Below are 14345 nucleotides of genomic sequence, written 5' to 3' on the forward strand. Positions count from 1 at the left end.
GAACCAACAACCTTCTGATTACCAGTTTACCAGTTATGTGGTTTAGACCACTACACCATCACCACCCACTGTGTTCATTTGATGGCTTCGTTCATGGATAATCCTAAAGGTGGATGCTGGATTTTGTACCATGACAGTTCTAGGTGGTTCAAACTGGTTTATTTGGTTCAGCTGGTGGGGACCTGGCTTGCAACATACCTTCTAGAATTCTACAATACTTTCTTAAATGTGTCTGATATTGCAATGTAACTGGTTTTGCTTAATTCTACATTGATTTCCACAGATGAGCTGACCAAGACCCCACTCACAGGCTAACAGGGGACCAAATGAAGGAGCCGAAGGAATATGGCACAAGTGTTTCCCAGTTCTCTGCCAGCGTCACGTGCTATGGTAGCGACTAGCCAGAAGTACCTGGCCATCAAGAAACGGCGAGCTATGGAGACGCTCTGAGCTCCATGCCTCCACACACAGAGCCTGCTTCTCCACGCAAACGCAAGAAAAGGAGGAAGACACGAATCTTGTATCCGAGCAACACTTTGAGAGTTGTTCCCACCAAAGAGCTGAGCCGAGCCAAGAACTGCCTGTTCCTCTTGTGCATCATTGTCTTTCTGCAGGTTTACAACGCCTATCGAGAACCTAGATGACCACATGCTCAAGTACGACCTAGACGGACTTGAAAATACCCTGAAAAGGGAAGTGTTTGGACAACAGGAAGTGACCGAGGGCATTCTTGGGCATTTACAAGATTATTTGTCGAACTTATGTTCACAATAAACCTTTGGTGTTGTCACTCATGGAGCTTACTGGAGTAGGGAAGAGCCACGCCGGTCGACATTGTTGGCACAACATTTTCGTTCAGTGGTAGGCTGACCAATTGGTAATGCAATACTTTGTGCTGCACCACTGCCCTACGGATGACGATATCCCACGCTGCACCACTGCTCTGGACACCCACATCTCTGAAATGGTCACTCAGGCTGAGGAAGTAGAGAAGATACCGCTCTTTATCTTCGATGATGTGGAACACATGCCCAGAGAGTTGCTTGACTCTTTGCAAGATCTGATACATCCCCAAAACAACAACGAATACTTAAATGCAATTTACATTCTCATTGGTAACTTGGGACATGAAGAAATCACCAAGTTTGTCCTTAATAACTCTAGTGTCAGCCGCCTCGGGCCGATTGAGCTTGGGTCAAGAACTGACCTCTTGGTTGCGCACAGCTACCTTCAGAGGTACCACTCATTATTCCTGGATGCCGAGATCCTACCCTTCACGCTTTTAGAGAAAAGCCACGTAATGGAATGTTTTATTGATCGAGATGTCTCAAGAAGGATTCTACCCAGATCGCCAGCATGTAGAAAGACTAGCGGAAGAACTTTCTATACTATAATGTTGGCAAGTGGGAATTATTCAGCACACAGGATGCAGGCAGGTTGTAGCAAAGGTTAACCTTCTCTAAAATTAATTCTGCCGTGCAGATGGATCTACATGCAAGCAACCATTTCAGTAGGGTTGGGAACCAAGAACCGCTCCATTTGTTTAAAAATAAGAGAACGGTATGATTTCCATGACTTTCGGTTCAGATAACGGTTCCTAACATGCAATTTTCCACCAATGCGAATGGAGAGCTGCCACCTACTGAATATCCAGCAGAAACATACAGCGTGATGAGTGGTCCGATTCCTGAACAATTGACTCTCTCAAGCTGGCTCTTTTAGTGATTAAAAAGACGTAACTATCAGTCAGAGCGGGTACTGAACTAATATTACTGACGTGCAAGTAATGATTTTTGTCATCTCCAACTTGAAATGAAATCTGTTAATGTATTATATATTTTTATTTGTTTAAAATGATTCAATATATACAGTTGAAGTCAGAAGTTTACATACACTTCAGCCAAATACATTTAAACTCAGTTATTCACAATTCCTGACATTTAATCGTAGAAAACTTTCCTTGTCTTAGGTCGGTTAGGATCACTGCTTTATTTTAAGAATGTGAAATGTCAGAATAATAGTAGAGAGAATGATTTATTTCAGCTTTTATTTCTTTCATCACATTCCCAGTGGGTCAGAAGTTTACATGCACATTGTTAGTATTTGGCAGCATTGCCTTTAAATAGTTTAACTTGGGTCAAACATTTTGGGTATCCTTCCACAAGCTTCTCTCAATAAGTTGCTGGAATTTTGTCCCATTCCTCCAGACAGAACTGGTTTAACGGAGTCAAGTTTGTAGGCCTCATTGCTCGCACACGCTTGGATTGAGGTCAGGGCTTTGTGATGGTCACTCCAATACCTTGAATTTGTTGTCCTTAAGCCATTTTGCCACAACTTTGGAGGTATGCTTGTGGCCATTGTCCATTTGGAAGACCCATTTGTGACCAAACTTTAACTTCATGCCTGATGTCTTGAGATGTTGCTTCAATATATCCACATAATAACCTTCCTCATGATGCCATCTATTTTTGAAGTGCACCAGTCCCTCCTGCAGCAAAGCACCCCAACAACATGATGCTGCCACCCCTATGCTTCATGGATGCGATGGTGTTCTTCAGCTTGCAAGCCTCAACCTTTATCCTCCAAACATAACGATGGTCATTATGGCCAAACAGTTCAATGTTTGTTTCATCAGACCAGAGGACATTTCTCCAAATATTAAGATCTTTGTCCCCATGTGCACTTGCAAACTGTAGTCTGGCTTTTTTATGGCAGTTTTGGAGCAGTGGCTTCTTCCTTGCTGAGCATCCTTACAGGTTATGTCGATATAGGACTTGTTTTGCTGTGGATATAGATACTTGTCTACCTGTTTCCTCCAGCATTTTCACAAGGTCCTTTGCTGTTGTTCTGGGATTGATTTGCACTTTTCACACCAAACTACGTTCATCTCTGGGAGACAGAATGCACCTCCTTCTTGAGCAGTGTGATGGCTGCGTGGTCCCATGGTGTTTTTACTTGCGTACTATTGTTTGTGCATTTGGAAATTGCTCCCAAGAATGAACAGACTTGTGGAGGTCCACAATATTTTTTTTCTGAGGTCTTGTCTGATTTCTTTTGATTTTCCCATGATGTCAAAGAAGCAAAGACGCACTGAGTTTGAATGTAGGCCTTAAAATACATGCACAGGTACACCTCCAATTGACTCAAATAAGCCTATCAGAAGCTAATTGTCTAAAGGCTTGTCATCATTTTCTAGAATTTTCCAAGCTGGTTACAGTTAACTTAGTGTATGTAAACTTCTGACCCGCTGGAATTGTGATATAGTCAATTAAAAGTGAAACAATCAGTTAAAAAAATGGTTTTAATGACTTCAACTGTAGTTAGGATCAATTATCGAATTGCATTTATGCCTCTAAAAAGTCTGTATAAGCATGTCTGTTTTCATGAATTCCATAAAATGTATTTCTGATTTGTATTTTCAGCGCTGTTTAAATCTGAAATATCTCATCATTTGGGAACAGGCTGCTGACAGCAGTAATTGCAATAAGAATTGCATTTCTTGGAGGAATTATTCCTCAAAAGTACTAAAGGAAACATTAATGGAACCGTTAAGGAACCGCAATCGCTAAGAAGAATCTGAACCGGAATTCCTTACGATTCCCATCCTTAATTGTGAGCCCTTGTGAGGTGTTTACCATTGTGTTATGTTTTATTGTCACTCATTTCACGTATTGTACGTTCAACATTCAACATTCATTTCTGTGAAACCTTGTTATAACTATTAAATATTGTAATATTGTAAAGATTGTGTAAGCAAACAATATAAAGTGTTTTATTCTCATACATGCACTGTGACGTAGGTCAATGTTACAAGCACAAACTCTGCTGCCGAAAATAACGAAACACAACATACTATTTTTTGCCATTTATTAGAATTTGTCTATTTTAGCTGGAAAAATGACATACTGCAACATTTTGAGGATAAAAGTCAAATTAGTGCCATAATAATAATAATAAGGGCAGTCTTTTGTGAAACATGAGCAGCATAAATTTCTGTGTAAATCGGAATAAACTAGTTAGTTTAAAAAAACAGCTTGTATTTCATTAATGAGACCCTATAGCACAAAAAAAGCAGTCGGTATGTACAATGCATAGACATCTGTGCCCACAAAGCGTTTAACTCATTTGAAACCAAAATATTACTGAACCTGCTCATTCAAACAGCAGTAAATTTTTGATGTGGTTTACAGGTCAAGAGCATTTTCTCAGTGCAGAGTCGCTCTCTAACCATCAAAGAAAGTGTTGCGAGCACTAAAAATACACATCCTGTCTTTTTGGTTTCCTGTGAACATTAGTGTAAGCAACGTATAAACCTAGAAGTGCAATGTCATCCTAATGCAGCGTGGTAGTGTGATTGCCATTTTAACTGCCATGCAATTTCTTGCTTTCACTTATCAAAGCACTAAATCGACCGCAAGGGTCGATTTTAGCATGCACAAAATACTGACAATGCAAAACTACAAATGTCTAAACATCACTGCAAAAATATGTTTTTATGTAGGTTTTAATCAGTATTTGTGCATAGTTTTCCAGTAATAAACTGTTCTAAATATGTTCAAAACAAGACTGTTGGTTGAGATCGCATCATTCGGTTTCCCCAGACTCGCAAAAAATAAGTAATCGTCTACATGCTGCTGAGTATTTCAGTCGTCAAGTGCAAGTGTGTGATGTAGGAGGGGTAGTTGAATCATTTCGTGAGGGGTCTCTTGTCTTTGTTTCTTCGTCTTTGTTTTACGGCAGCTACGCTCGAGTCAAACCTTGTGTCCGCCAGTGTTGAAGTTTTTTCCATCGATGAGAGCCGAGAGTGTGAGATTTACTCCTTTATGGTGAGAAGGAGAAAATAAGACATTTAAAGATGCGTTAGTAGTGTGCTTTAGTTGTACAGTATACTGCACATTTTGGCAAATTAAGTAGATCATCCAAGCATTCCATGCATAGTGAAAATGTACATACTGTGCACGTAAACATGCTCCATACTTCAAAAGTAGCATGGTATTATGCTATTCAAAACATTTTCAGTGGTCACAAACAATGATTATACAGAACAAAAACACAAAGTCAGTGATTACCAGGTCATAGACTCCAATCAAACTGGCTTTGTTTACTTTGGCCTTTTAAGAGGAAATAAACAATCATGAAGAGGTTGTTAATCCTGAGAGTTAAAAATCGAATATGACATTAAAGCTGCAAGCAGTGTGGAACGGGACCTCGCACCCTGGTGCACGTTGGGGCTGCTGTGCCAGGGAATGTTCCTCCAATTTCTTTTAGCATTTTTAGCACTTAAATGTTGTTAAGAGTGTATTCACAGTGTAAAACATGTCATTTCCTGTCGCCAGTAGGTGGCGCTACGACTATAACTGAATAATGGCATATAGAGGTGTTCAGGCTGGGACTCAAAGTTTAGAGCGGATTGGACATTTTATGTTTGAGTTACAACAACTTCCTGTTTCATGGCAAAACATCAAAATTTGTCAGGCCGCCAAGGATACAGCGTTCAAAGAAAACTCACAATTTAGCATCGCCAAGGCCTTTAGATTATACTGACCGAATATGATGTTAATCTGATTTAATCTCTTGAGGAGATCCTTAAAGTACTGAGGCCGGAAATGGCAAAAACTGAGCAAAAATTGAAGAGAAAAATCACAATGGCTGACTTCCTGTTGGGTTTAGGATAAGGCTCTAAGAGACTTTTTGTATGCGTGTTGGCATGTTACATATGCCTACCGATTTTCTTATGTGTAGGTGAAGCGTGGCACGAGGGCTGCTTCGTTGAAATGTTGTAGGTAGGCTATCGAGTCATTTTGCCACAATTAATTCTAAAACCAGCATCAGGTGTAAATGTTCCCCACTTTTGAGACATGTGCAAAGTTTTATGAGTTTTCAAGCATGTTTAGGCCTCAAAAATGTGACCCGTTTCATATCAAACTTTGTCAGGCCGCCACGGACACGCCCTTCAACGAAAACTCAAAAGCTTCACAATTAAACATCACCAATAGCTTTAGATTAAGACTGACTTAATATAATGTTGATCTGATTAAATCTCTGGGAGGAGTTCATTAAAGTCACGAGCCCTGGAAATGGCAAAAACAGCAAAAATTTAAGAGAAAAATTTAAATGGCTGACTTCCTGTTGAGTTTAGGGCATGGGTCCATGAGACTTTTTGTAGGTATCGGTATGTTACTCAGGTGTACCAATTTTCGCACATGTAGGTGAAACGTAGCGTAATGCGCACATTGTTGAATGTTTGGTGGCACTATTGAGCCATTTTGCCACACCTAATTCTGAAACCCACATCAGATGAGTATATGAGTTTTCCAGTATGTTTAGGCCCTCAAAAATGTGATTCATTTGGGAAGAAAATTATAAACACCAAGAAGAACAATCGATACCATCGGTGCTCGGCCCTAATTAATGCTAATCAGTCATTTACTGAACACTTACCTAAAGTCAGCCTAAATAAATCTCCAAGTGTATAATCCTTTTTTTTTTAACAATGTCATATGTTTATGTGTAAAGGCCATTAACTTACAGATAAAGAAGCATCTTTATCCAGCTGGTACTTTGCAGCGACTCCGAAGCATGTATTGCTGCTGCCAGCAGTCCTGGCTAAAGTCATGGCGGTCTCCAACTGATCGCTTAATTTCTGATAGACAGATCCTCCGAACTCTGCTCCATCATTACTGGAGGACACACACACACACACACATATATATATATATATACAGTAAATACAAATATTATGTTATATACTGTCTATATATATATATATATAGTATAATACAAATATTATGTTATATACTGTCTATATATATATATTTATATAGTAAATACAAATATTATGTTATATACTGTCTATATATATATATATATATATATTAGTAAATACAAATATTATGTTATATACTGTCTATATATATATATATATATATATATATATATATATATATATATATTAGTAAATACAAATATTATGTTATATACTGTCATATATATATATTAGTAAATACAAATATTATGTTATATACTGTCTATATATATATATATATATATATATATATATATATATATAGTAAATACAAATATTATGTTATATACTGTCTATATATATATATATTAGTATAATACAAATATTATGTTATATACTGTCTATATATATATATATTATATAGTAAATACAAATATTATGTTATATACTGTCTATATATATATATATATTAGTAAATACAAATATTATGTTATATACTGTCTATATATATATATATATATATATATATATATATATATATATATATATATATATATATATATATATAGTAAATACAAATATTATGTTATATACTGTCTATATATATATTAGTAAATACAAATATTATGTTATATACTGTCTATATATATATATATATATATATATATATATTAGTAAATACAAATATTATGTTATATACTGTCTATATATATATATATATATATATATATATATATATATATATATATATATATATATATATATATATAGTAAATACAAATATTATGTTATATACTGTCTATATATATATATTATATAGTAAATACAAATATTATGTTATATACTGTCTATATATATATATATATATATATATATATAGTAAATACAAATATTATGTTATATACTGTCTATATATATATATATATATATATATATATATATATATATATATATATAGTAAATACAAATATTATGTTATATACTGTCTATATATATATATATATATATATATATATATATATATATAGTAAATACAAATATTATGTTATATACTGTCTATATATATATATATATATATAGTAAATACAAATATTATGTTATATACTGTCTATATATATATATATATATATATATATATATATATATATATATATATATATATATATATATATATATAGTAAATACAAATATTATGTTATATACTGTCTATATATATATTAGTAAATACAAATATTATGTTATATACTGTCATATATATATATATATATATATATATATATATATATATTAGTAAATACAAAATATTATGTTATATACTGTCTATATATATATATATATATATATATATATATATATATATATATATATATATTAGTAAATACAAATATTATGTTATATACTGTCTATATATATATATATATTAGTAAATACAAATATTATGTTATATACTGTCTATATATATATATATATATATATATATATTAGTAAATACAAATATTATGTTATATACTGTCATATATATATATATATATATATTAGTAAATACAAATATTATGTTATATACTGTCTATATATATATATATATATATATATAGTAAATACAAATATATATGTTATATACATGTCTATATATATATATATATATTAGTAAATACAAATATTATGTTATATACTGTCTATATATAGCATATATTAGTATAATAAAAATATTATGTTATATACTGTCTATATATATATATATATATAGTAAATACAAATAGTATGTTATATACTGTCTATATATATATATATATATATTAGTAAATACAAATATTATGTTATATACAGTCTATATATATATATATATATATATATATATATATATATATATATATATATATATATATATATATATATATATATTAGTAAATACAAATATTATGTTTATATACTGTCTATATACACTCACCTAAAGGATTATTAGGAACACCATACTAATACTGTGTTTGACCCCTTTCGCTTCTTCAGAACTGCTCTTAATTCTACGTGTAGCATAGATTCAACAAGGTGCTGAAAGCATTCTTTAGAAATGTTGGCCCATATTGATAGGATAGCATCTTGCAGTTGATGGAGATTTGTGGGATGCACATCCAGGGCACTAAGCTCCCGTTCCACCACATCCCAAAGATGCTCTATTGGGTTGAGATCTGGTGACTGTGGGGCCATTTTAGTACAGTGAACTCATTGTCATGTTCAAGAAACCAATTTGAAATGATTCGAGCTTTGTGACATGGTGCATTATCCTGCTGGAAGTAGCCATCAGAGGATGGGTACATGGTGGCCATAAAGGGATGGACATGGTCAGAAACAATGCTCAGGTAGGCCGTGGCATTTAAACGATGCCCAATTGGCACTAAGGGGCCTAAAGTGTGCCAAGAAAACATCCCCCACACCATTACACCACCACCACCAGCCTGCACAGTGGTAACAAGGCATGATGGATCCATGTTCTCATTCTGTTTACGCCAAATTCTGACTCTGACCATCTGAATGTCTCAACAGAAATCGAGACTCATCAGACCAGGCAACATTTTTCCAGTCTTCAACTGTCCAATTTTGGTGAGCTCTTGCAAATTGTAGCCTCTTTTTCCTATTTGTAGTGGAGATGAGTGGTACCCGTTGGGTCTTCTGCTGTTGTAGCCCATCCGCCTCAAGGTTGTGCGTGGTTGTGGCTTCACAAATGCTTTGCTGCATACCCGGTTGTAACGAGTGGTTATTTCAGGCAAAGTTGCTCTTCTATCAGCTTGAATCAGTCGGCCCATTCTCCTCTGACCTCTAGCATCAACAAGGCATTTTCGCTCACAGGACTGCCGCGATACTGGATGTTTTTCCCTTTTCACACCATTCTTTGTAAACCCTAGAAATGGTTGTGCGTGAAAATCCCAGTAACTGAGCAGATTGTGAAATACTCAGACCGCCCGCCTGGCACCAACAACCATGCCACGCTCAAAATTGCTTAAATCACCTTTCTTTCCCATTCTGACATTCAGTTTGGAGTTCAGGAGATTGTCTTGACCAGGACCACACCCCTAAATGCATTGAAGCAACTGCCATGTGATTGGTTGATTAGATAATTGCATTAATGAGAAATTGAACAGGTGTTCCTAATAATCCTTTAGGTGAGTGTATATATATATATATATATATATATATATATATATAAAGTAAATACAAATATTATGTTATATACTGTCTTATATATATATATATATATATAGTAAATACAAATATTATGTATACTGTATATATATATATATATATATATATATGTAGTAAATACAAATATTATGTTATATACTGTCTATATATATATATATATATATATATATATAAATATATATATCTTCGTATATATATTAGTGTTAAGTATATTGTCTATATATGTATATATATATATATATATTAGTAAATGGAGCATAGGTATTATATATATATGATTGTATGGATATATATATATATATATATATATATATACGTCCATATATATATAGTAAATACAAATATTATGTTATATACAGTACATGTATATATACATAGACATAATATTATGTTATATACTGTATATACATATATATATATATACACATATATACATATACATACATACATGGTAAACACAAATGTATGATTACTTCGCACATATAGATATGTATAGTAGATACAAATATTATGTTATATACTGTCTATATATATACATACACACACAATATACGATGGCACATACATATATATATACGGTTGTGCAAGAACTCACAAAAACATGATGTGTATGTAGGCATGTCCATATGAAGTAAAGCATCAGAGAGAGCTGCAAAATATTAGTATATTATATACCCCCGTCCATATAGTACATATATAGTATATATATACAATACATGATGTTATACATCAGTCTGCATATATATAATTTATAGTAAAACATACAAATATTGTATAAAGTTTATATATCCATACTGTCTATATATATATATATATAGTAACAAATAATATTATATTTGTCTATATATATATATTCTATATCTATATATATATATATATATATATATATAAGTAATAATCTAAATGTTATATTATATACTGACCATGTCTATATATAATATATATATATATATATATATATATATATACGTATATATATATATATAGTAAATACAAATGTGATGTTATATACTGTCCATATATATATATATTTATATAGTATATCATATATATGTATATACTGTCTATATATATATATATATAGTAAATACAAATATTATGTTATATACTGTCTATATATATATATGTTTCACAGGTAAATACAAATATTATGTTATATACTGTCTGTATATATATATATATATATATAGAGAGAGAGATAATATATCATATATATATAAATAGTAAATACAAATACTATATTATATACTGTCTATATATATATGTGTGTCCATGTATATATATATATATATATATATATTAGTAAATACAAATATTATGTTATATACTGTCTATATATATATATTTGCCTGGTAAAAAATATTATATTCTATGCTGTCTATATATATATATGTATGTATATATACTGTCTATATATATATATATATATATATTAGTAAACACAAACATGATGTTACATAATCATGTCTATGTGTATATATATATGCATACCTGTAGATATATGGATATGCATATATACATATACATATATGTTAGTAGATGCACCTGTCCATGTCATATACTGGAGCACACATATATATGCATATCAGTAAATACAAACATGGATGCTTACATAACCCGTCCTATAGCATATTGACACTCACAGGCGAATACTGATATGTATGTGATATACTGTCCATATATACATATATGTTTATATAGTAAACCTACCAACACGATGCTATATACGATATATGTGCATATATGTTTATATAGTCAATACAAATATCATGTTACATACTGTCTATATATATACACAGATGAGTAAGCTCTACATGTGATGTTACACACTGTCTATACACATATATTAATGGCTAAAATGACATGTTATGGAGCATTAACTGTCCCATATATTAATATATGTATATACACACACACACACACATAATATTACAAGGAGGATGCCATACAAGGAGACATATGGAGCTCAGTAAACACAAACGATTTCCATGTTTATATACCCATGTCCACACACATATATGTTTATTATATATATATATATATATATATATTAGTAACACAAAATATTATGTTTATATACCTGTCCATATGAAGAAGACCACAGTTATATAGCCCCCCCCCCCCCCCTCCATTACAAACATCATGTTTGAGAGGGACGCCTGTCCAACCATATGGAGGATGGATGGCTGGGACATGCATATACACACACATGGACATGGAGGAGGATAGGATATATATTTATACATGGCTGGCTACTTCCAGCGAAACACATGTAAACATCGGCTGTCAATATAGACAATCGTCCTGGAGCACATAGAGGCTGGGATGGGACATAGGCACATGGCCATAGGATAGAGAGCATACATATACATGATACAAGGTATATGGATATATATATGTCAATAGTGTAACACAATATTATGATTATGTGCTGGCATAATTTGGTCCGTTTGTATGGAGCATAGGGGTTGAGCACTACAAGGTAAAATTCGCCAAAAAACATGATGGTTATGATGCCCCCCATCGTCCGCCATATAGATGGTATTGGACATAATTCATACAGCAAAAATCCACAAGACATTATGTCGGCGGCATTTAACTCATCCCGCCATACATGGGCCGTATGGCATCTGTATGGCCAAGATACCAATGGTGTCCATCACGCCATATTTTCACCCGTCCGCCATGGCTGGTGGGAGCAGCCATATTACGGCTGCCATGGAAGGCTACATGGACTTTACACATAAGCATACCACGCATCACTTAGCTTTCTGGGCGGCGCAATCATCCAGGCGGCATAGGGGGGGGCTATATACGCGGCGTTGGATATAGTCCGCCTAAAGTAATAGCGGCTAGTATGCCATATCAGTCCTGCATATACAAGTACCTATGTTGCACGTCATCACAAATAAAGCATATGCAAAGTTATATACCCTGGTCCATAGGAGACAAGAAGACATATAGGGCGAAGAAGTATATACATATTGACATATGTATACATATACAAGTAAGCAAGGCATAAGTAAACGTTTACAAAGTTCATTGAGGGCTCATACTTTGACCCATTATACATTAAGATATATGAAGACATATATATTATTTATACACATATATGTATAAGACATAAGTATATATACATACACACACACATATCTATATAGTAAACACAAATATTTATAAAGTCATATTACTCAGTCTGAGACACACATATGGTTAATCACAAAATATTTAAGGGTTGAGACACTCGTCCATAGAAATGTATTGGGAGGATCTTATGGAGTGCATCACAAAAATATTATGCTATATACCTGTCCATATATATATATATATATTAGTAAACTCACAAATATTATGTTATAAGTGCACTGTCTATATATATATATATATATATATATATATATATATATATATATATATATATATATATATATATATATATATTAGTAAATACAAATATTATGTTATATACTGTCTATATATATATTAGTAAATACAAATATTATGTTATATACTGTCTATATATATATATATATTAGTATCAAATATTATGTATATACTGTTATATATATATATATATATATATATATATATATATATATATATTAGTAACTCAAATATTATGTTATATACTGTCTATATATATATATATATATATATATATATATATAGTAGTAAATACAAAATATTATGTTATATACTGTCTATATATATATTAGTAAATACAAAAATAATATTATGTTATATACTGTCTATATATATATATATATATATATATATATATATATATATATATATATATATATATATATATATATATATATATATATGTTAGCAAATACTAAATATTGCGTGTTAATATATAATTTTCTGTCTATATATATATATATATATTAGTAAAAATTATAAATATTATGTTATATACTGTTCATATATATATATATATATATATATATATATATTAGTAAATACAAATATTATGTTATATACTGTCTGTATATATATATATATATATATATTAGTAAATGCAAATATTATGTTATATACTGTCTATATATATATATATATATATATTAGTAAATACAAATAGCATGTTATATACTGTCTATATATATATATATATATTAGTAAATACAAATATTATGTTATATACTGATCTATATATATATATATTAGTAAATACAAATGATATATGTTATATACTGTCTATATATATATGTATATTAGTAAATACAAATATTATGTTATATACTGTCTATGTATATATATATATATATATATATATATATATATATAGTAATACAAATATGTATGTATATATATATCTATATATATATATATATATATATATAGTAAATACAAATATTATGTTATATACTGTACATATATATATATATATATACAT

At 31.4% G+C, this 14345-nt stretch overlaps 1 pseudogene; it reads left to right on the top strand.

Annotated features, from left to right (window-relative positions):
- The first annotated feature begins 455 nt into the window (after positions 1-455).
- Positions 456-1394, top strand: LOC127635776 (torsin-4A-like; annotated as a pseudogene).
- Positions 1395-14345: the final 12951 nt, after the last annotated feature.

The sequence above is a fragment of the Xyrauchen texanus genome, chromosome 43 (genome assembly GCF_025860055.1).
Source record: "Xyrauchen texanus isolate HMW12.3.18 chromosome 43, RBS_HiC_50CHRs, whole genome shotgun sequence".
In the NCBI taxonomy this organism is placed as follows: Eukaryota; Metazoa; Chordata; class Actinopteri; order Cypriniformes; family Catostomidae; genus Xyrauchen; species Xyrauchen texanus.